General features: G+C 36.6%; 1 protein-coding gene across 15 annotated transcripts in view; it reads left to right on the forward strand.

The window, feature by feature from the left end:
* Nucleotides 1–24,097, forward strand: part of LOC148131431 (uncharacterized) — a 266,370-nt gene that overhangs the window by 154,326 nt on the left and 87,947 nt on the right. For 7 of the 15 annotated variants that reach the window (XR_015748834.1, XR_015748833.1, XR_015748830.1 and 4 more), the window contains one exon: nucleotides 9,199–9,418. The exons of 7 other annotated variants lie outside the window; for them this stretch is intronic. The gene's annotated coding sequence lies outside the window, so the exon portion shown is untranslated. Of the gene's footprint in view, nucleotides 1–9,198; nucleotides 9,419–23,291; nucleotides 23,364–24,097 lie in introns of all 15 variants that reach the window. One more of the 15 variants, XR_015748835.1, reaches the window with a different exon arrangement.

The following is a 24,097-nucleotide window of genomic DNA, read 5'->3' on the forward strand; positions in this document are numbered from 1 at the left end:
TAATCATTACTTGTTTTGCCCATTACTTTGTTTACAATAAATAAATATAGCAGTCTGGAAAAAAAATAACGTGACCTGGAAAATTGTCCCATCATTTCCTAGTTTGGAAAACCTAGGGACAGTATTCATTTTAAAAGGTTTTTGGCTTCCATAAGGGAGCAGGATAGCATGTGGCTGTTCTTTTCCATTCAGCTGAAGAAAGGGCATCAAATCAGACCCAAACTAATGGCTTTCCATACTCTTATTTTCTTGACAATACCTGTCAGCTCCAATAGTATAGTGATAATATTGACATGAATCAAGGGAACCACTGGAGATTGGAAAACAATAGATTTCTTTCCGCTGGGTGAACATTTCTACCTCTTTACAATTTGAAACAGTAAGCCACAGCACCCTGTGGTGCACAAAGCTCTGTGCAATGCTTATTCACTCGAGATACAATAAAATGGTTCAGGTGATACCTTTTAAGATTGGATCAACTATGTTGGTATAGTATTGACTCACATAGAACTCTTTTTTCAGTCTTGTGCAACTTGAAATCTCGTTATTCTGTTTGTTTGTACATTCAGTGAAGCCCAACGCAATGCAGTTGATTCTTTTTTTCCATTTTAACCTCATACTAGCACTGTGAAGTTAATTGCAGTTTGTGGCACAGTGCAATCCATTGGCCTTGATGGCTAAATTAAGGTTTGAATTCTAAGAGTTACTGTTCTGTGTGCATGTTAAATATACATAATATTTCATCTAATCCCCACTTGCTCTCGCTCTCTTAAGCATTGACAAACTTTCCTTTAATTTATTTTCATTTTTGTTTTGAGGAAATGGATTAGCCACTCCACCCAATACATCTAAGATAGCAATGTATCAGCAGCATATCAGTAGCTAACTGGAAAGAGAGATCTAATTTATTAATTCTGAAAGCTTGACTAAAACTTAGTTAAAAAGAGAGGTAATGCTGTGAGAATATCTTCAAGGATCAGGATAGGTAAACCATTTTGGAGAAAAGATTCTCAGAAATTAACACCCCAACAAAAAGTCCTCCAGTTCTTATCAGTCTTGTCCAAATTTAGTAGCCAACAAGAATGTTGAGGACAGCTAGAATAAGTTAACTTGAGAGGTCTTTAGTGCTCTCTGAGTTTGGTTGTTTTCTTGTAGACATTTCATAACCAAAGGTGGTATTCAACCGGTTCGGACCGGTTCTGGCGGATCGGTAGTGAACATTTTGATTGATTCGGGGAACCGGCAAATATCACCTCTGGCTGGCCCTGCCCACCCATCCCCACTCTTACCTCTTCTATATTGTATTATGTTGTTTATTAGCTCAGCTGATTCACGTGGCAGAGCAGATTGCCGTGCCTCAGCTGAGCTGAAAAACAGCACCAGCGTTCATACAGAAGGCAGTCTCTGAGCCCTGTGCACAGCTCATCAGTGTTGATCCAGAGGGTGGTCTTTCAGCCCTGTGCACGTGCACGCAAAGCGCTCTCTCCAAACCAGTAGGAATTTTTTTTGAAACCTACCACTGTTCAAAACCCAACTAGCTAACATCATGAGTGCTGTTGTTGATTAGCACTGAAGATGCTACCTAATTGGGTAATGAAACATTTGCAAAAAAACAAAACAAAACCCAAGCTCAGAGAGCACCAAAGGCCCCTTCATTTCAATTTTGAGCTACAAATATTATCCTCTATTGGTACAAGTTAACTTTTCTAGCTGCCTCCATATTTACCTTGGATCTGAAGAAAATCCTCTTCTGTAGAGTCCTTCCACTGTCTCTCTCATTGTTCAGCTGCTTTGATTCACCAGATGCATTTTGAGATGATGAGAGTATGGGGTGGGAGAGGTAATCAGATTCATACAAAAGGGTCAGAGGCCAAAAAGGAGAGAATGAACAAGAGAATCTTCCAGCTGTCACAGTGATAAAGTTCCTTCCAGAGGCTTGTAACATAGCAGGACTTCTCCTTCTCTGTGAGTTATATCCAATATTTATCTATTTACTTACACTAACTTATATATAGTAGTTTATACAAGATTTGGTAGATGTTGTTTTCTCACTGAAGACTCTTGGATCCAGTGTAGCTTTTCATGATCACAACAGGGAGTGAAACTATTTTTGGTAGCTCAATCTCTTGGGAGATCAGTTGGAGCACCATGGCAAATGTCAGAGAAAGAGATAGAAGGAGAAGAGAAATTGTCAGACTTGAATATTCTTCTCTATTTTAGTGCCAAAAGTTCTACTTGAGCCATCTTCCCCATGAATTGTAGCAAAGATACATTGGATTCAGTCTTAAGTGTGCTGCCAGCTCAGTAGTTGCATCATCAGGTCAACTTACTAGAAGCAAATTTGATTCAGGCATGTATATATTCCATTTCTCCCAAAGCAGAGATCATACAAGCTGGTATTTGCCCATATGTGTTTTGTCTAGATACTCCTAAATTGATGGCACCTGAAAAAGCAGATAGACAATTGGTTGAGGCAAAGAAATGGCTTTAGACTATGGAGAGTAGAGATATCACTATTTTAAGCATTAAAAATACCCGCTTTTAAATCTTCAATGCTACTATTATAATCCTGATTCCAAAAGAAGTTTTAGTCAAATAGAAAAGAAATTGGACTGCAGTGCTCTCCAACTATTTGATAAATTATGATTCCTGATACAGATCAAAGTGTTAAGTCCGCCATTAGAGAGCCTGAGGCAGGTATTTAGGAGTAATCATTCAGAATATTTTTCTTCTCCTACCCTGAAACCAGTCTGCACAATCCACTGCCTGAAAAGAATTAGCATCGTAACATGAAGTCACAATGACCTAATTGTTGTTCAGTTTTGACAGATAATCCAAAATGTGATCTTGAAACTCGATGCTTCAGCTAGGCTCCATTGACATCAGAAACCCTCAGGGAAAGGCTTGTCACCATGACAATTAGAATGGAGAGATTCAACCCATTTTTAAGGGGTGGGGACCCTTCAGCTTTGTTTATGGCTTTCAAGCTCTGTTCCTTCCCGCACACACCATATAACCAGAGAGTGAGGTTGTTAGGGTGAGCTGGCAGCTCTACAGGATCATGTAAATGAATACAGTTACACAGGTGCTGACCGCATTCCTGTGATCTCATTCAGCAGTATGAGATAATTAACATGAGGTCAACAAGCTATCACTCTGCCTAGGCCTTTCCCTCGAGTACATAAACCATACAAACAGTGATGTAAGCCTGTTGCCAAGTGTATATGTGATCACTTATTGGGTTTTGATGTGGAGAGGCTTTGGAATTTATATTCCTCCTCCTTCTTCTTTTTAAAATCTCTCCTAAACTATCTCATCACAATTCATCTTGAAAAGGCCTTTGATTTGCTCAGTTACGGAACATGCTGCAAAGCACAAACGTGATGTTTGGAATTGAGAAAGCTGGTAGTGCTAAGTTTGGAAAGTGAATTTATCTGTTTTTTTTTTTTTAAATTACTCTTTAAATCAAAGCTTAGAAATTTGATCCTCCATATGTAGCTAAATGTAAGCTTCCAATGAAAGGGGGAGGGGAGTATTGGAGTTGCATTTCAGCTGTATCCGGAGGCCTACAGATTCCTGATCGCTCTTAAATTGAAACGTCTGTTTTTCATCCTACATGTTTTTAAAATATTGCTTCAGTGTCAATGAACATGTAGATCATAATATATACGTATTGTCTCTCTCCATTGATGCAAACATTTCAAACTGTTCTGTGGAGGAATTGTCTATTAAATCAAAATTTTGTTGCAAATGATACCACTGATATCAATTTACTAACAATTCAAATAATGTACTTTGATTTTCATGACATAAACTCAGTTTTACTGGATACTCCCTCCTTCAAATGGTCTGTTAAATTGTGGTTTTACTATATTATAGTTCATATAATTAATTTGGTGGTTTGGCTAAATCCACTGACCCTTGATTGCAGGCAGCTTCATATTTTTATTTTTGAGGTTATTATCACCCTGTGACATTCTGTTACTGAAAGATATACAGTTTGTGGATCTATTGTTTTGGATGTGTTTATTCTTCCTGTACTTCCTCTTGGTAGTATTCTTAAATATATACTTAAATAAATATTTTAAGTTGCACACTGCCAAAGTGTCAAGGAATTATTTTCTGAAAAATTGAAGTATTTAGTTAATCCAAAATGTATGACACAACATCAAAAGCGAAGCAGAAATTGCCATCTTGTCTGCTGTGGCACTTGATAATTGAAAAAAAACCAGTTTAAAATCCACTCTCTTCTTGAGATTAGGTTATGCATTTTGACTATTATCTATATAGTGGGATAGCTACTTCAATCAGAAGGACGTGGGGAAGAACAACAACTACAGGTAGTCCTCAACTTACGACCACAATTGAGCCCAAATTTTATGGTGCTAAGTGAGAAATTTGTTAGGTGAGTTTGGTCCATTTTATGACATTTCTTTTCACATTCGTTAAATGAATCACTACAGTTCTTAAATTAGTAACACGGTTGTTAAGTGAATCTGGCTTGCCCAGTGACTTTACTTGTTAGAAGTTTGCAAAAGGGGATCACATGACTCTGGGACACTGCAACCGTCATAAATGTGAGTCAGTTGTGAAGTTGTAAATCATATGACCATGGGGATGCAATGGTCATAAGTGTGAAAAACGGTCATAATTCACTTTTTCACTGCTATTGTAATTTTGAACAGTCACTAAATGAACTGTTGTAAGTCAAGGACTACCTGTATCTACTATTTTTATAATGTATTTCACTTTTACTTCTGCAAGAAGCTTAAGTAGCAATTCTATGTAAGTTTGCCTTCAAGAAAATCCTATTAAACACAGTGGAATTGTAATAGGCATAATAATAGCTATTGTATACTTTCTACCAAGGCATGATATAAATGTAAAAACAACCATAGTAAATCCATATAATAAGATGCCAATGGAACATATCAGCTACCAACAAAGACTAACATATACTAAACAACTAAGGCAAGATAGCACAACAATCATACATATTTAAAACAATGTGCTTTGATTATGACTATCAAAAATAAAACAGGAATTAAACCTGACCCTGCTCGGATTAATAAGCAGGACTGTATCTCAGTTTTCAAAATACTCATTATTCTGGCTTGATTTTGAAACCCAGTTGTTTTGGGGGGGAAAGCACAACTCTGTAGTTTAATTTACCTTGTAATTTTTTGAGAAAGAAGCAAAGGAAGATTAAGATTCTTCTTTCCTTCCATGAAATAATGGAAGTGCAAAACAGTGTTAAATTCATACCTGTACAATGCAATAATTGTCATATGGATTCTATAAAATGCTTTTTTCTCAAAAAGAGCCCCTTAAAATCCAGCATTCATTGCTATATGAGTTGGTTTTTAGGGTAATGTTAAAAGCAGAATGAAACAGACATTTCCATTTACAGACTTCTCTTTAAAAATATGTTTTGGAATTCTTATCTTCAGAACAATTCTCAGTGTGTTCAGGAGTGTATTACTCTTTGACTGACTCATTTACTTGACCTCAAGCAAACCTAGTTATGCTTACATAAACTATATGTTCTGTAAGAGAATCAGAACTAAAAAAGATGTTCCAGAATTTGATGGTCTTAAATTTATGCAGTATTAAAAGAAGATATGAGTGAAAATAAGGACACTTATATGACTGAGTGCTCTTTACTGAGGCTGTGTCTGTAATTCTTCCATGTTTCACTCTTTTTAGCATTTAAACAGCTCTAGGAATATTTATTACCTTGTTTAGTTCTTGACCATGAGTAAAACAAAGATTAATGTGATTTTAAATTGTACAAGTTTAAATGTTTTTGGAATAATTAGCTATATGTAGCTAATACATTTTAAATATTTAGACAATGTCCTTCTGTAATATATCATCTTAACAAATATTTCTTGTAGCTAGCTACAGAAAGAACAGCCACATAGTTTTCAGAGGTGCACATCAGACAGTGCAACCTCTTATAACCTGGACATGGAGCTTAATATTTTTAATCAGCAACAGTATGAGTTTCCTTCTTGAAATGAGTCCATACTATGAATTTAGGCAGGAAGTGGTTTTAACATGGGTTCACTTATTTACTCTGCATTTAAGTTGGTAAAAAAATGTTCTATGACCTTAGGCCAGGGGTAGTCAAGCTCGCATTGTCATGTTGTCATCATGTGATATATCACAACTTTCCCCCTTCACTAAAATAGGGGTGGGCGTGGCCAGCGCATGACCAACCGGCCCCAAGTTTGACACCCCTGCCTTAGACATTTGTTTGTGAATGTTGGTAAATCTTTTGAGTGAGCTTGAGACCTTGTGACTTCATGGATATCTCCCCAAACATATGGAAATGGTTAGTCATTGCCTACTTCTAAGATTTCTTGATTTTTCACTCTGGATATTCCTAGTGGTCTTCTGTTCAAACATCTTGTTGTTTTCCAAAAGCATATCTTCTGCCCTTTTCCTCTTTTGCATCAAGCTGATCATGACTTTATCCTACCTGCCTAGATATAAGGGAAAAAGGAATGTGGCATGTTTTGTCCTTTCCAATAAATACTATTTCCCTGTTGAACAATTCTGTACTGATTTTTAGCTTTACTACAGAAAATATATGTTTCTGCATATCTTTTTCTCAGCGAAGATAATCCAAAGGGAGCAATGAAAGTTGAGACCTCTTTCTTCTTTCACAATTACAGCCCTAGGAAATTGCTTTGTATAAAGCAAAAAGAATCTTTAAAAAAAACTTTAAATGCCAAAGAGAATCAAAATTGTAATCATCTGTCTGATAGGCATAAAATATACAGTGACATAGTTGGCGTCTTCCTTGCACCATTTCTAGATTTTCTTTGTGTAGGAAAATATTTGTGTGAATGGATATTCTCCAGCTTCTGATACCTATAGGGGGAATTCTTTCTGGATTTTACTTATTCTGTTCTTTATTGTTGCTTTTGATTTTTGGCTTCAAAATAGAAATAAAATTTCAGTTGTGTTGTCTCTCATATTCCTTTCATAAACAACTTAAATTATTTTCATCCCATTCTATTTTTGTAAGTTCTCATATTTTTAAAAAAATCTAAATGAAATCCTTATGCATTAGCACTGGCCAATTTCAATGAGTCAGTAATTTTTATCATGAGATACGATCTATTTTTTACCATACCATACAGTTGATAAAGAGGCAGAACTCTTAAAAAGTAGAGTTGGTTCATAATCACAAATATGACCAAGTCGTTGCTGGGATTCACATCTAAAAACTGAATGTTCAGCTGGGATGAAGAAACTGCTAGATCTGTTTTCTTTCACATTTGAATATGTTAATTCTCAACTTACTCCTATTCCATATACTGATTTTTTTTAAGGAGAATGATGAGGCTTTTCATTAAACAAATTAAGGCATGGCTGCTTATTTTTTTAGTTTTCATGAAGTTGATTATGAGGTGCTATTGTTACAGGTATGGCAAAAGAATTCAGGATTTTTTTCCAGATAATAGGGATAGGTATATTGAAAGCACTCCTTAGGACCTTCCTAGCATACCTCGTACTTGAGAAGGGAGGCAAACAAATTTAATAAATAAATAAAAATAATTTCCAACACATCCTTATAGCCATATCCTGAGTTCAATGCACAAGCATGGAGGCACCAAGTAAAACAGAGTCTTTGACAATCCAGTAAGTCAGGCAAAAGGTTTTCCTTTGTGTAAGGTTGTGTATGTGTCTTGCTCTTCAGAAGGAACAACACGTGTGGGCAAACTTTAGTTAAATTTATGTCTAAGATTGGTTCAAGTCCTAACTAAGGAGTTTAGAATGATTAAGACAGTATCTTAAGAATATAGGCAGTTCAAGAAGGGTGGGATTTTGTAAAATTAGGCTGTTCAGGTCTGAAATTTCCACATTTTGAGAAAGTCCATTAGATGTTGCTCCAAGGGCTTCTAACGCAAATGGTATAGCAAAAGATTTGTTTTTCCAAACAGTCAACTTTGATCTGCAACTCACAATATTTTATAATTTTTTCCAATCGTATTTCCTCAATTCTAGCATCACACAGAATAGCAACATAAGTGAACAGGCCACTTCTTTTCAATAACTGTTACAGTTTTGAAATGTTTCTGTGCCCTCCTTTACTGTGTGCATTTGATAAAATAGTTTTGTTGATGGTCAAGTTGAATATGTGGGGGAGAGGCAATAGAAATGAGGCTACAGGGTAATTTGTGATTTGGACATATCACATTGCATAAACCCAATTGTTGACTGTGTAGTAAACCATCACCGGCCAATCATTATTTCATATAAAGTATGAACCCAGCAAATATGTATAATTCCTATGTACTCAGCTATAGAATAATGCTGATGAATGGAATTGGATGATTCCAGTGCTGTTTGTTAAAATTATTTACAAAATAAAATTATGTACCTCAACATCTTTAGGACGATTATGCTGTGTGCCTGTTTTTAATAAATGGAAGTAACTATCTCAAAGTAGTTGCACTGAAACCTGAATACTGCTAAGGGTAATGCTTATCTAGAGTTTTCCTCATAAAATCTATAAACCTTGGTTAGGAGGGGCAGCAGTTAACCCTGGTTTCCCCACCCCCACCCCGGGCTTTTCATAGTGCAGCTAGGTGCAACAAAATTCCTCCCATCAGTTTAAGTGTGAGGTTTTTCAAAAGTTGAATTCTTATGGGAAAGGAGCAGGAAGGTGAAGTGGTGGACAAGGCCTGTCAGATGCAGCCATTTTGTGGGACCCTAGTTTCCCATGGTTACTTAAATAAATTTCAAGTATGATTCTCCGTGTCAATTATCTCTTCTGCATTAACAGAACCCATTACTGTCAGATTGACTTTTTGCTTTTCATGGCCAACACAATTCCAGAAAGCCATTTGTAACTTTGTTTTATTTATTGTAAGTACAAACAGATTTCTATTAAGTGAGCTCTGCTGCAGATTGGCCATTTCCTGTTTTGCTTCCTTGCTTTTTTTTTTTTTTTTTTGATGCCTCCAGTTTGGTTCTTGAGAACTGATTTCATGAGCATTTGTATATATTATATTCCATTAATCTGAAATAATTTATTAATTCTTCTGGCTTGCATCCTGTTCCCAGGTTCATGCTATTCAATGTCTGAACTGCAGTAGCATCAAATGATACAGTATACACATGACATGTAGAGTTGGAAAGTGTTGTCTTATTTCCTTTCTCCTCCTTTTTCCCTCTCTGTAGCAATCAATGAAAATACTCTGAAGGAGGAGAGCTGTGCAGGGAAGGGGGTCTGTCTAGACTTCCAAACAATTTCCCTTTCCTGACCGAGGCAGATCATATTTCCTTCCTAAGGAACATGGCTGTGAAGTCACCGTTTTGTTTTTGACCCTGGTCTTCCTGCAAATGTTTGAGTCAAACTCTGATTGTAAAGAATGATTCAAGGCACACAAACATTTCAAAGGTAAGTGAATGTACGTATTAGAAGATTTCCTCCTCTTTTCTTGGCATGTGTGAGAAAGAGGTTCCTTGGATTTAACAATGGGGAAGACAAATATTTTGAACTAATGCCTGCCTGATTTTAATAGCAAATTTAAGATGTATGGCATCATTCAAACCCTTTACATTTTTTAAAACTTTGTAACTTGTGGCTCTTCCATACAGGAACTCTTTTCCAGTCTGGAATCATCTCCAGACTTCTGTGATTCCATGTCATTGGCTGTCTTTAGAATTAAGCCGATTTATTTCTGTTTCAGCTATAGTATGTTTGAAACTGCATTGAAACTACTATTTTCTTTGAATTGCTAGGATTTATGGGAAGTGTAATGGCCCCATTTGGGGGAATATTTGCCTCACAATGCCTCCAGTGCTAAGCTAGGAGTTCTTTCAGTAGGAAAGGTAGCCTCAGTTCGCCTTCATAGGAAAAGCTTGGAAATGTATTGATTCATATGACCTCGCAAAATAAATGATGTGCTTAAGCACTTGCTTTGGCTTTCCTTTTGTGTGGTGTGGGAAGGAAGATATTTTTGTGACTTCAGTGGCTATTGGATTTTGAGGCAAGGCAATGGCTGAATTGGGTTCTTATTCCTTTTTCATCAGGTTTAGATAAGCACAGAAGAGAAAACAAGAGTGAATTGGTTTTTGTGAGGTTTGGGAATAAAAAACAATAGCAGGAGGAAGTGTGTTTTGGGTCATAAATAAGTTGTGATTAACATTTGCCTGTACTTTCAATAATAGAATAGTATAAATACATCTCTACAATGGCATAGCTCAGGGGTCCCCATCTCACCAGCTGTGGCTCACTACCAGGCCATTACCTATTCAGAACAGGGCTGTACGAACAGTGGGTGAGTGTGTGTGCACACAAGTGGCTGTTGCTCATGCGCAAACCTCCCCTCACACAAACGATGGCTGCTTGCACTTGTGCACGAAGCCCCCTTCACACGAGCGGCGGGCAAACGCACCTGCTGCTCACACAAATGGAACTGCGTGTGCTTGAACGCACCTGCTTGCCAGTTACAGGGAACTATCCCTCTCCACCTCCCAGCTGCCAAGCCAGAAAGGTTGGGGATTGCTGGAATAACTGCAAAAATGTAACCATGGAAAATAATTAATTTGATGAAGAGGACATTTCACCCATTATCATCTGCAGCATGATAACATATCTTGCTGAAATGTGCACAATATTTTTATCCTTAATTGTGGTATGATTACATTGATATTCGCCTTACAGAGCGAGTCCCAATGTTGTTAGAACCTAGATGACTGTTGATTGGTCTTTTTTTTTTTCCACAAAAAAGTGCAACATGTGAGTCACCCAGCTGAAAAAAAGCAGTCTCAACCAAGCTGATATGAAGCAGCAAAATGGTGGATCCAGCTAATTTATAAGAATGTGAATATGATTCTTTGTGGGAGCTCACCTCTATCAAAATAAGCTTTTCATCTTAATTGTTTGCAGTAGGCTCAGGCTCAGGAAAAAAATGGTAGGATAGAAAGAGCTTAGCATCAGTGTGTTTCCCCCAAATAATACTGTAATCATATGAACCTAAGCAGAACAATGAAATGAAAAGATGGTAAGGGAGCACCTGGCTATCTTGGATAAGCCTCTTGGATCAGGTCAGTTACCTCTGAGAGTCTTGAAGGAGCTTGCAGATGTCATCTCAAAGTCTTTCTGTGACCTTTGATAAATCAGGGAGGATAGACGAAGTACCACAGGGTTGGAGAAGAATCATTATTGTTCTTTTCTTCAAAAAGGGGAGAACGTGAACCTGGGTAACTACAAATCATTCAGCTTGATGTTGATACAAGGCAAACCACTGGAACAGGTTATTAAACATTTGGTATGTGAACATTTAAGGAAAATGCATTGTTTGCAGAAACCAGCATAGATTTATCAAACATATTTCCTGCCAAACCAACTTGATCTCCTTTCTTGATAGAGTGCTCAGTTTAGTTGACTATGAAAATGCATTTGCATTCAGCAAAGTCTCCCATGAGATTCTAGAAGAGAAGATATCAGAGATTGTGAATTGAACCACACTGCCATTTATATCCAAGGAATGACTGCTAATTGCTCGGTATCAAGTGTGTGGCACGTGTTAAGTGGCACCCAAAGAGTTGCATTTTGGGCCCTCTCTTGTTTAATACATTTTTAAATCACTTAGATAACGGGCTAGAAAACATGGTTATCAAATGTGCAAGTAATATGGAGACAATGGGGATAGAAAATATCTGAGGGAACTGTGTCAAAATTCAGGAGAAATTAGCTCATGAAAGCCTAGCACAGTTGTTATAATGCAGTTTACAGTCTGACACTGCCAACTGCCAGGAGTTTGATCTTGACCAGCTCAAGGTTGACTCAGCCTTCCATCCTTCTGAGGACGGCAAAATGAGGACCCAGATTGTTGGGGGCAAGAGGCTGACTCTGTAAACTGCTTAGAGAAGGCTGTAAAGCACCATGAAGCGGTATATAAGTCTAAGCACTGTTGCTATTGATATTTTAGTAAAAGGTGTTAATTTTGAAAAGTGCTAGCAGATGGACCCCTGATTTTTTTTAAATAAGTAGGAAGTTTGGGGCATTGGCCTAACAGAAGATATGGTTCTAGAGAGATATGATAACCATTATGTGAAAAATGGGACAGAGTTACTAAGAATTGTTCCATAAAACCAGTCAAAAAATTCTGCATTTAGATTACAAAGAAGGAAATTTTAGCTGGTCATCAGGAAAAATGTCGAATGTTACTTGTTGTTCTGACATTGATTCTATGGTTCTATGAAGCACTAATACTTTTTATTTAGACTATGTCTAATAATGTTTGCCAAATTCCGTTAATGATAGGAGACAGTGACCTACAATTCCAACATCTTAATAAGATTTATGGCAGAAAAGAGGTAAAATTCAATATTGCTGATGATACTATAACTAAAATTGGTGGCCATGTTTATTGGATTCGAGCTAAAGAGCAGGATAATAAATATAATTATATGCATAATTCTATAAGTCAAAAACTATACTGAAGGTTGGCAGACACATCCTCCTCCACAGCCTGGGTTTATCTTTTTTCTTTTAAATGTATAAATACTGTAATCTTTTTAACCTTGTCATCTGTCTTATTGGATAGGTCACATGATACTATATCTAATAATGTATATTTATTAATTAACCTCCTCTGTTCAACTGAGTGCAGAATCATTATTCTGCAACAGATGCCTTGGGAAGAAAATGGTTCTGAGTCCAATTCCAGAGAAGTATCTTTTGTGGCCAGTGATATTGAAGATCTTGAAGAGATGCGGAAGAATTAACTTGGTTATACTCCTAAGTGCTGCTAAATATCTTTGGATAGTGCTGCAGTTTTGACAAGTATCATTTCAACATGAGGAATTAATGAGACTGAATGTTACTAGCAAGTGGCATTGTTATGTAATAATTAATTACTGCCACTCATTAGTCACAGAAATTCAGATACATAATTTGGGGCAACACTTTTTGGTCTTTATTTTGATTTGACAGTTTTTACCATCAATCACTTAAATATTTTGTTTTCTCACAGAATCTTTATATTTTTAACTTTTAATACTGGGAAGCTGTAGCAATGCATTTTTTAAAGAATAAAATGCTTCATCAGAAATTAAAGGTAATAGTTTTCCAATAATAATCAACAAAAATGTATTGCTAGATAAGAGAGCCAGTATTTGAGCTTTGAATTTGCATAATTTGCAGACTAAGTTATTAGAAACTGGATTTTGTATAACTTTCCTCTCTAAGAATCAGTATATCTTTTGTTCTGAATCAATATATCTTCTAAGGTTAGTATGTGAAAATAGAGCTTCATAATAACAGAAAGGTAGTTGTCGTACAATAGTCAAATATTTGACAATTTTGTCAAATATGTGTTTATCAAATATTATTTTTCTAGTTTTTCTGATAAAATTGAAACATAGAGCATTCATATTCTTTTGATAGTAATCAAAGTTTCCTCAAGACTCTAGGTAAATCAGGAATCTAAAAGTGACCAACTTAATCATTGAGCTTAGTTTAAAGATCTATTATAGTTCAGATGGATTTCTAATGCTCAAAATGATTATCAAAAGAAGTCTGACAATAGTTCAGATATTGGAGGTAATTCTGGAGTGAATATGGTGAGATGAATGTACATGTAAGTGTGATATTGACTTGATCTAGATATTCAAGCATACAATCTGCGATCTGGGGTTGTTCTTTCATTATTTAAATGGACTGTACATACAATCACACAAAGATGCAGCAGGGCAGAACAAACACAAAAAACTGTGTAAGAAACACTAAAAATGTCTTCTTTCCTTGACCATAGGATGTTCAGTGTGATCCCTTTGGTAACAGTTTTAGGTATTTAGTTCCATTTAAGTTGAATGAATTGAAACCCAGAGTCCCAGAGGGCATTGTAAAATAGTTTGGTAAAAGTTAGATTGCTTTTCTTCTACAGCTTTACTATTTAACATGGGATTTGGATAAGTAGGTTAATCAATCAGGACATTCATCTGTTCTTTTGTAGTCCTTTAATAGAATGTTAAAGTTGGTTTTAATAATTTATTATCTGTTGTTTAGATTTCAGAGTGATAAGAGCAATGGGTGGTAAAAATAATGAAGATGTCATTGGAACTCTCAATTATGCAGAAGTTGTGCAGAAACATAGCAAATGAATAAAATCTCCCAGATAACAATCTATACTGCCAAATAAAGGAGAAGAAAATAAAGGTGAACATTCTTAAAAGAATCTTAGCCTTTATTTTACTTATAATTTCTTAATATTTTTGCTTTTGCAATGGCTATATGACATTTACGCAAATTATTTTCATTGCTGTTCTCTGTAATGCCATATATAAAGTTATGACTTTTTAAAAGAACCTTCTATCCTTAGGTAAAAATCTACTTTTTGTCTTTCGTGACTTGACATTTAGAATATTTCATTGGTGTGGGTAGATAGCTGGCAATTGCCTTGTTGTAGAGCAGCACCCATTGCTTCCACCAAACCCACTTCCTTCAGCTAAAGAGCCCATGAAGCAGGTGCAGAAAACATCACCCAGGAAACTCAGTTTGTGCCCCATTGGAACAGGTGTACGAGGGCGCCTTGTTTCCACCAGATGACAGCCAGATTGAGTCACTGGAGATATCACACACTGACAGTTTAAAAGAAGAGTTCAGTGCAGAGTTGGCCTGCTGGAGGTCCTTCTGTTCTTCTCATTTTTGGTGATGGGAGGAACCTGATTTAAAGGAAGGAAGAAAAAGCATGGAGTAATAATTTGAAATAAGTTCATAAAGCATTTGCCCATTTTATGACAAGGAAGTCACAGTGCAAGACAAAAATGTACTGACCCCAAATTTGTTATTTAGCGGTAGCCAATACTTTTTATTTACTAAGTAATATACCCAAGAGTCATCCTAGAACTTAGAATAAAACGTAAATAAAAATGAAGGTGAATATACATTTCTCAGGATAATGAAGATGGGCTCCAGCATGAGTTCAAAAGCTTGGAAGACAAAACCTTTGGTTCAGGTGACCAACACAGATTGGATCTTGCAAAATATATTCTAATGGTTAAAGTGATAGCCAAAATACTCAGTTTGTGACTACAGGTGAAACTCGAAAAATTAGAATATCATGCAAAAGTTCATTTATTTCAGTAATGCAACTTAAAAGGTGAAACTAATATATGAGATAGATTCATTACATGCAAAGCAAGATAGTTCAAGCCGTGATTTGTCATAATTGAGATGATTATGGCTTACAGCTCATGAAAATCCCAAATCCACAAATCTCAGAAAATTAGAATATTGTGAAAAGGTTCAATATTCTCGGCTCAAAGTGTCCCACTCTAATCAGCTAATTAAGCCATAACACCTGCAAAGGGTTCCTGAGCCTTTAAATGGTCTCTCAGTCTGGTTCAGTAGGAATCACAATCATGAGAAAGACTGCTGACCTGACAGTTGTGCAGAAAACCATCATTGACATCCTCCATAAGGAGGGAAAGCCTCAAAAGGTAATTGCAAAAGAAGTTGGATGTTCCCAAAGTGCTGTATCAAAGCACATTAATAGAAAGTTATGTGGAAGGGAAAAGTGTGGAAGAAAAAGGTGCAGAAGCAGCAGGTATGACCACAGCCTGGAGAGGATTGTCAGGAAAAGGCCATTCAAAAGTGCTGGGGACTTTCACAAGGAGTGGACTGAGGCTGAAGTCAGTGCATCAAGAGCCACCACATACAAACGGATCCTGGACATGGGCTTCAAATGTCGTAATCCTCTTGTCAAGCTGCACCTGAATAACAAACAATGTCAGAAGCGTCTTACCTGGGCTAAAGAAAAACAGAACTGGTCTGTTGCTCAATGGTCTAAAGTCCTCTTTTCTGATGAGAGCAACGTTTGCATCTCATTTGGAAACCAAGGACCCAGAGTCTGGAGGAAGAATGGAGAAGCACACACTGCAAGATGCTTGAAGTCCAGTGTGAAGTTTCCACAGTCTGTGTTGATTTGTGGAGCCATGTCATCTGCTGGTGTTGGTCCACTGTGCTTCATTAAGTCCAGGGTCAACGTAGCCATCTACCAGGAGATTTTGGAGCACTTCATGCTTCCTTCCTCAGACAAGCTTTATGGGGATGCTGACTTCATTTTCCAGCAGGACTTGGCACCTGCCCACACTGCCAAAAGCACCAAAACCTGGTTCAATGACCGTGGGATTCCTGTGCTTGATTGGCCAGCAAACTCGCCTGACCTGAATCCCATAGAGAATCTATGGGGCATTGCCAAGAGAAAGATGAGAGACATGAGACCGAACAATGCAGAAGAGCTGAAGGCCGCTATTGAAGCATCCTGGTCTTCCATAACATCTCAGCAGTGCCACAGGCTGATAGCTTCCATGCCACACCACATTGAGGCAGTAATTGCTGCAAAAGGGGCCCAAACCAAGTACTGAGTACATATGCATGCTTATACTTTTCAGAGGTCCGATATTGTTCTATGTACAATCCTTGTTTTATTGATTGCATGTAATATTCTAATTTTCTGAGATTGTGGATTTGGGGTTTTCATGAGCTATAAGTCATAATCATCACAATTATGACAAATCACGGCTTGAACTGTCGTGCTTTGCATGTAATGAGTTTATCTCATATATTAGTTTCACCTTCTAAGTTGCATTACTGAAATAAACGAACTTTTGCACGACATTCTAATTTTTCGAGTTTCACCTGTAATATAGTATGTTTGTGTGTGTACCGAATGTGTGAAAGAGAGACAATTGTTAGAGCTGGATCATTTAAACGTCTCCTTTTATATTTTGCCTTACTGTGTTAAGAAAGGGAAAGTGAGTGGAAGGGATGAGTCCTACTTACTGGGTGGCATCAGTATCTCTCTCCCCACCCCATCCCTTTGGGATTTGTCACCTGAAGCTTACTGTACATAGCACTGTATTTTACTCTCAAAATTTGTGAAATTCACATGGTTATGTATTTCACTTGTGTAGAAATAAAAAGGGGGTTTGTAAGCAATATTGACTTTTTACTTATAGCAGGATTTTAAAAAGCACATTCAAGCTTTTTTCATTCAGTTCAAAATATGCTCGCCCTAGAGACTCATTTCCTGGTTTAGGTCTTCTCATTTTGTAGATGTACGTCCATTAGCAATAAGCTCTGGTCTCAGTATGGTTCTAGTAATGTTTGAAACTCAATAAAGTTTTGTTTGGATATTAAGTATGTTCATGGTCATGTAAAAAAGAAAACACCACACCAGAATATTAGCTTGTTTCCTGCTTCATCAGCTAGCTTAGTAATCTCAATTACTCAGTTCCTCCATAGGGAGAATAAAGGCATAACAGACTGGTTCATGCATCAGGAAAGGCTCAAAGAGAAAAAAAAGTATTTTCTGGGATTAATACTATTAGTCAGAACAGGAAAGAAAGGAATTGGATTGTGTTTGTGACTGTGACCTCTGTTTTTCTCTTGAGTTGCTGTCTTTGAAATTAAGGCTGCCTTTAATGTTCATCAGGTGTCAACAGAGTGTTCAACTTCCCTTCAAGATAGGAAATTCAGCTTTGCAGTTCTAACATTCACCGAACGAATTTATTCATAGTCTTTACCAGTTGCACTTCAAGACTTCAAAGGACACAAAAAGTTGAAAAAATATCACATTTTTATATTCCTTAAAGTTATGGAAACTCAAAACATGGCTTATTTATTTTTACAGCTCAACAAAAAGAGCCAGGATTTTCTTTCTGAAGTTACAAATGGAGCTTTGCTTCATTCTTCTGCTGCTGAAATTGTGATTGTGTTCATTGTTTTTTTTTTTGTGTGTGTGTGTGTGTGTGTGTGTGTATATATATATATATATATATATATATATATGGATAGTTGTTTAATTTAAGATAATGATGGCTACAGAACGCAACAGTTTAGGTGAGCTAGTAGGAAACACTTGGAACTTTAGAACAGAAGCAATATGGTTCAAACTACTCTAGTTATTATCCCAAACTTCCCGCACAACCTTGCTCATTACTTCCCATCTTTATTCACTTTATGATCCCTATAGATTGATAACAGCCATATGAAAAGACAGAAATATTCTCCCCCCATAAAATTACACTGTGCAGAAAAAGAACTTAGAGACAGTGGTTCCATACAAACTCACACCTTATAGAGAACAAGGTGGACATGAATTGTGAAGAACATAAGGAATTGTACCATACATAATGTTTTACTTAAATCCATACTAATAATATAAATAAATACTAAAAGTTTACCACACAAATAAATCAGTGATGCTTTCCCCTCAACTAGACTTCCTTCCTTCCTTCCTTCCTTCCTTCCTTCCTTCCTTCCTTCCTTCCTTCCTCCCTCCCTCCCTCCCTCCCTCCCTCCCTCCCTCCCTTCCTTCCTTCCTTCCTTCCTTCCTTCCTTCCTTCCTTCCTTCCTTCCTTCCAACTGCCTGTAAAAGTCCCTGCAGTTTTCTCAGAAAGAAGTAATTCCCCATTGCCTGTTTCCTGGCTCAAGGTCACCCCACTGGCTTTGTTCCTCAGATGGGAAAAGAATTTCCCAGTTTCTAGCCTGGTGCCTTAACCACTACACTAATCTGGTTCTGGTTATACATTATTGTTTTATAGCAATTGGGTAGATTAGTAACATTCTACCTAGCAAATAAACCTCTTCTGATTTTCAGTTCTGTTTCAGTTTTGTGTGCTACATGTGCTGCATTCAATTTGTGAATAAAACATCAGGGTTTTCTTTTGGTATAGTGGTTAAATTAGCTCTGAGCTCACCCCAAATACTGTAAGATTAGATGAGTAGATTTATTACAGGTAATTAAGAATTCTACCACTGTTCTAAAACAGGGGTGTCAAACTTGCTTCGTCACTGCAGTGTCACATGACATATTGGGACTTTCCCCCCCTTTGCTAAACCGGGCATGGGCATGGCCAGCATGTGACGCATCTGGCCCGCAGGCTGGCAGTTTGACAGCCTTGCTGTAAAGGCACCCAGGAATCCTACTCTATAAATGTGTTACTAATGTCATATTTCAAACCTTGGTTTCTTCCTTCTGCCATTTTGAATTGGTAGCCATTTTCTGGCCTTGAGGGGTTCTGCTACCTGTCACTTATTTGCTAAATTGCTTTTTCTGGAGTTCTCATTTAATCAACTTCTACTCCTCACATCAAATTATTAATTTAAAAACTAGCCATACATTCCATAGTTCTTTAAAGTTTACACATGGTGTCATATTTTTTTTACTGGGGATTTCACTTAGAAATCTTGAATCAAACCCCACAGATGGTAGCTTTGCTCCATTAGCTGCAGCCATCTGGGCTGCAGTAAAATTTGCTTTGGTAGTTCATGGTCGTTTGAATTAAAAACAGTTCTAGGTGACTTTTGCAGGATATAGTATGAATGGTGGAAATAGGATAGGCAGTCCTTCCTGATGTGGAGACTGTTTTATCCTTTGTCTGTTTCCAGATGATTGCTCTTGGTACTTGTTAATCAGGTAGGTCAAGTTGTGATCCTAAAGAGGAATCTGAATAGTTCTTTTTTATCTAAATGGATCAATATAGCTATTCCATCTTGAAAATATTAAACTGTGCTATGATAAAATCCTTCCTTTAAAGCAATCCGTAATAACCAAATAAAGTGAAAAGGTTTGTCTATGTTATCTTTGGCAGAAGTTCATGGCCGACCGTTACAACTGCGGTCATAACAAGGGAAGGAGAAGGAGGGCTCTGTATCAAGGAGGTTAAAAGGTTCTGTGTAACTTTTTTTTATTGTTTAATATCTTTAGCTCAGCTTCTCAGTAATATAGAGTTTGGAATGTTTTGTTTAAAGAACACGATTTAACTGGATGTTCTCATCTTTTGCTCTGACTAGCCTTTTTTTGAAGTGATTCCCCATAATTTATATTAAGATAATAATGTTCCAAAACTATATTTCAAAATTTAAAAACATGCGAGACTACCCCAAAAATAACAAAAACAAGAACCCAACACCAGATGTTCTCACAAGTTACCAAATCACTGTATGATTATCCAACTCCTTGTAGGATATATTTCACTTTGGTAACAGTGTCACAGCCTCGGTTCATGTCTGTTATCTTTAATATTTTACTCACCAATTTCTGCCAGGATCTATTCCATCCAGTATTCAGCTAGTGATAATGGAGGCGGGGAGGGAAGAACCTATACACTTTTAGAGCAGAGAATGTGACCCATAGGTTGAAGAAGATAATTATGATCTATTTAGGTGTATATCCCTGTTAACAAATGGACTTAAAGAATATTTCTTGATCCACCTGTATTAAATGATAAAAAGATGATTCACTGATATTCAGTTAAACCCATAAATGTAGTACTTGTACTTATAAAACTTGGATTCAAACATGTCTATTTAATACATGTTAATAATTGTAATGGTTTTAAAAGGAAATCTTAAAATGGAAAGTTAAATTAGGAAAAACACAAGTTAATTATAAGAATCTCATAGGAGATTTAATTTCAAAATGGACAGAGCAAAAACAGCAGCAGTGCTGGTAGTCATTGGTAAAGTACATTACAAATTTAATAGAAAATGTATACTGAATCAAAGCACAAATAAGGTTGTAATTGCACCGTCTAGTAAAAAGAGGGAATTAAATACAGGGGGAAATGCTGTAAAAATGGAATTATTTTGCTGTTTACCATATCATCACTTCAGTATGAGTTGTGTGCTTATATGTTACAAAACTTACTTCTTAAAGTTTTGAATATATTATCTTTTTAAAGCTCCCTCTAAATTATTAAGTAGATGGGGCATTTTTAAGAATGTATACACTTCTTTGTAATCTTGGTTAAACAATAACAATTCATAAAAGTCATAATATGAAAACTCCCCTCACACATGTTGTTCATGGAGGTCTCTGTGAAGTTCATCATACTTGTTTATTACATCTATGTCTCATGCCTTGTTTAGGGTCAACTTGTTTCGTTTTATTCTCACAACAGTGAATTCAAATAGATAAAAAGCAGTGAGCTTGTAACCCACCCAAATTTACCAAAGCAGCTTCATGCTTGACAGAATATTTGAATCTTTGTACCTCCAGCTGGCTTCTATACCTTATTGGCTTTAAGACCCCTTCTCATGTTGGGCTAGAAGAAAAGCTGTACCTAACAGACTACTAGAGAGTACAAAAAATGGAAAGGTAAATGCCAGAGAAACCTATATAAGATTAGGATTAGGAAGTCGGTTTACCACTTTTGCCCAAACTGATAGATATGTCCTTACCAATACATATCCTTTAAGTGTAACAAAAAAAATCAATCTTTTTTTATATGATACCTATGCACAGTGAATATAAAAAGTTACACAACCCCGTTAAAATGTCAGGTGTTTTTAGATATAAAAAAATCAGACCAAGCTAAATCACTTCAGAACTTTTTCTATCTTTAATATAACATATAAGCTGTACAATTCAGTTGAAAAAACAAACTGAATTTGTTTTGTTGAATTTTGGGGAAAAATAACAATAAAAAAATTGGGTAAGGTAGCTGCATAAAGATGCACATCCTTAAACTAATACTCCATTGAAGTACCTTTTGATTTTATGACAGCATTCAGTCTTTTGGGGTAGCAGTCTATCAACATGGCACATCTTGTGGGAGTGGGAATCTCTGCTCACTCTTCCTTGCAAAAGTGCTCCAAATCTGTCAGACTGCAAAGGCATCTTCTGTGCATAGCCTTCTTCGGATCACCCCACAGATTTTCCATTGGGTTTGGGTCTGGGCTCTGGTTGGGCCATTCTAAAACTTTGATCTTCTTTTGGTAAAGCCAATCTTTCCTTGATTTGGAGGTATGCTTTGGGTTGTTGTCATGTTGAAAGGTGAAATTCCTCTTCAATATTTTAGCAGAAGGTTTTATGCCAAAATTGACTGATATTTGGAACTGTTCGTGATTCCCTCCACCTTGACTGAATCCCCAGTTCCAGCTGAAGAAAAGCAGCCCCAAAGCCAATGCTATGTTGGAAATGTTTCTGTACCTTTCTTCTGACGGGTACCTTACAATGAGATCCCTTTGATGCTTTGTAAGCTCTTTGCAGGTCTTGACTGTAATAGGCAATTGAGTAAATGACAGAAAAATCCTACTAGCGTAGCTGAACTTTATATGGTATTGATCTGAGTTACTTTAATTGATGTCAGGTGTGTACTGACTATTATTTAACATCAGTTTGAAAGTGATTGGTTAATTCTGAACATAGCCACATTCCTACTTATAAGAGGGTATGATACTTATTCAGCCACATTGTTCTAGTTATTTATTGTTATTTTTTCCCTCTAAAAGATTTTGGTTTGTTTTTCAATTGAATTGTACAGCTTATATGTTATATTAAAGATGGAAAAAATTCTGAAGTGATTTATCTTGGTCTAATTTATTTTACATCCCCAAAGCCTGCCATTTTAACAGACTTTTTATATCCGCTGTAATTGTTTAATTACATGTTAAAGGCCCATTTCACCATTCTTTTAAAAAATCAAACAGATATTGAACTTGATATCTGCTGTTATACTATATACAGTTTAGTGCCGAAACAGAATTCTGTAAATCTGCTAAGTTTTGCTGTTGTTCACATCTCCATTTAACCTGTGATCATATGAGTTTCTTTTATCTTTAGCAAAATGTATTGTCAGCATTTTGCACATATATTTTGGTCCCCAGTATTGCTCTGAAACGCTTGAGAATTGAATCTTATCCCTTAGTCTCTGTTTGTTCTGATGTATGACTAAGGATCCAAAGATTACTTTAATCACACACATTCTTAGAATACTTTACTTAGGACTGAATAGTTTACCTATTTTTTATATTTTTTATTATTGTGGGAGGAAAAGCTTTTTTTGTTTTGCAATTCTTCTGTACTAGAGATATGAACGGATCTGTCTACCATGTTCTTTGTAGATGTTATTGCCATGATTATTACTTTTTTTTATTGTTGCAATTCTCATGATTTTACATTATGTTGTGTTTTAGTTGTGATTTTAAAAAAGTCTTTTTTGCTTGATTCATTATAGGTTGATATCTCAACAACTTCTCTTAAATGATAGTAAATTAGCTTTCAGGCATATATATTGTATTATAATATAACATATTTTGAGAGCAAAACAACAGCAACTTGGTTTTAAGTAATAATAGCCTTGAGAAGGAAAGTGCACAAAACATATTCCTTGAATTGGGTACTTCATTGTATTGTATTTATTGCTGTATAAATTCTCATGTCTGAAATAAATACTGAAATCAGATGATGCTTGGCAGTCCTAATTTAATTCCTTGTTGTATGTGAAATGTTATTTATTGACTATTGCAGGGGTTCCCAACCTCTGGGCTGTGGCCCACTTCCAGCTCGCGGCCTATTTGGAACCAGGCTGCATGACAGCAGGTTGGAGTGCATGCATGTGCAGTTCGACTTGAGTGAGCAGTGGCTTGGCGCACTTGCACACAGGCACACAGTTCAACTTACACAAGTAGAGCTATGTGCGCATGTGCATGTGTGCTAGCCCACATTCGGGCAAGTTGAGCTGCGTGTGTGAGCACTTGGCCCTCTGCTTGGGCTGCCCGGTTACCCTCTCCCCTTGTCAGCCAGGCTGCCAAGCTGCAAAGGTTGGGGACTGCTGGACTGTCATGTTTCACCCAAAATTTCAGGATATTGCAGCTGTTCTGTAATATAAACTAGCCCATTTTTATAGGAAGAACTGTTTATTTCTTAGCAGTTTTCCAAAGAGTATTTTTGGGCAGTCAGAACAACTTACCTGATTCACCTCAAAGCGAATTAGCACAATTAGGTTGTCAGCTTTAGCTAGACACGAAGCCAAAATGTTATAATATAAATGGCAAAAAGAAAAATAATAAAGTGATGACTGCGTGTAATTTTTTTTTCTTTTTAGTTTAAAGCCACCTGAAGACTTTAACTAGATGAATAGCAAAAAACTCCATATGGTTTCCGTTCTTTTTGGGTGATAACGCACAGAAAGCAAATCTACTTTTAGCTCTGGCTTCTGTTAGACTCTTTCTGAGTGTGTCTGAGAAGGTTTCCTGTCTGCTTGCTGATAGGAAATGTTAGTAAAACAGACAGGTTGAGTGACATTTCTGATGTATTGGTAACTTTGCAAGCTG

Source organism: Notechis scutatus, chromosome 3, assembly GCF_049901735.1.
Source record: "Notechis scutatus isolate UNSWTSFEM ecotype Mainland chromosome 3, rNotScu1.2, whole genome shotgun sequence".
NCBI lineage: Eukaryota > Metazoa > Chordata > Lepidosauria > Squamata > Elapidae > Notechis > Notechis scutatus.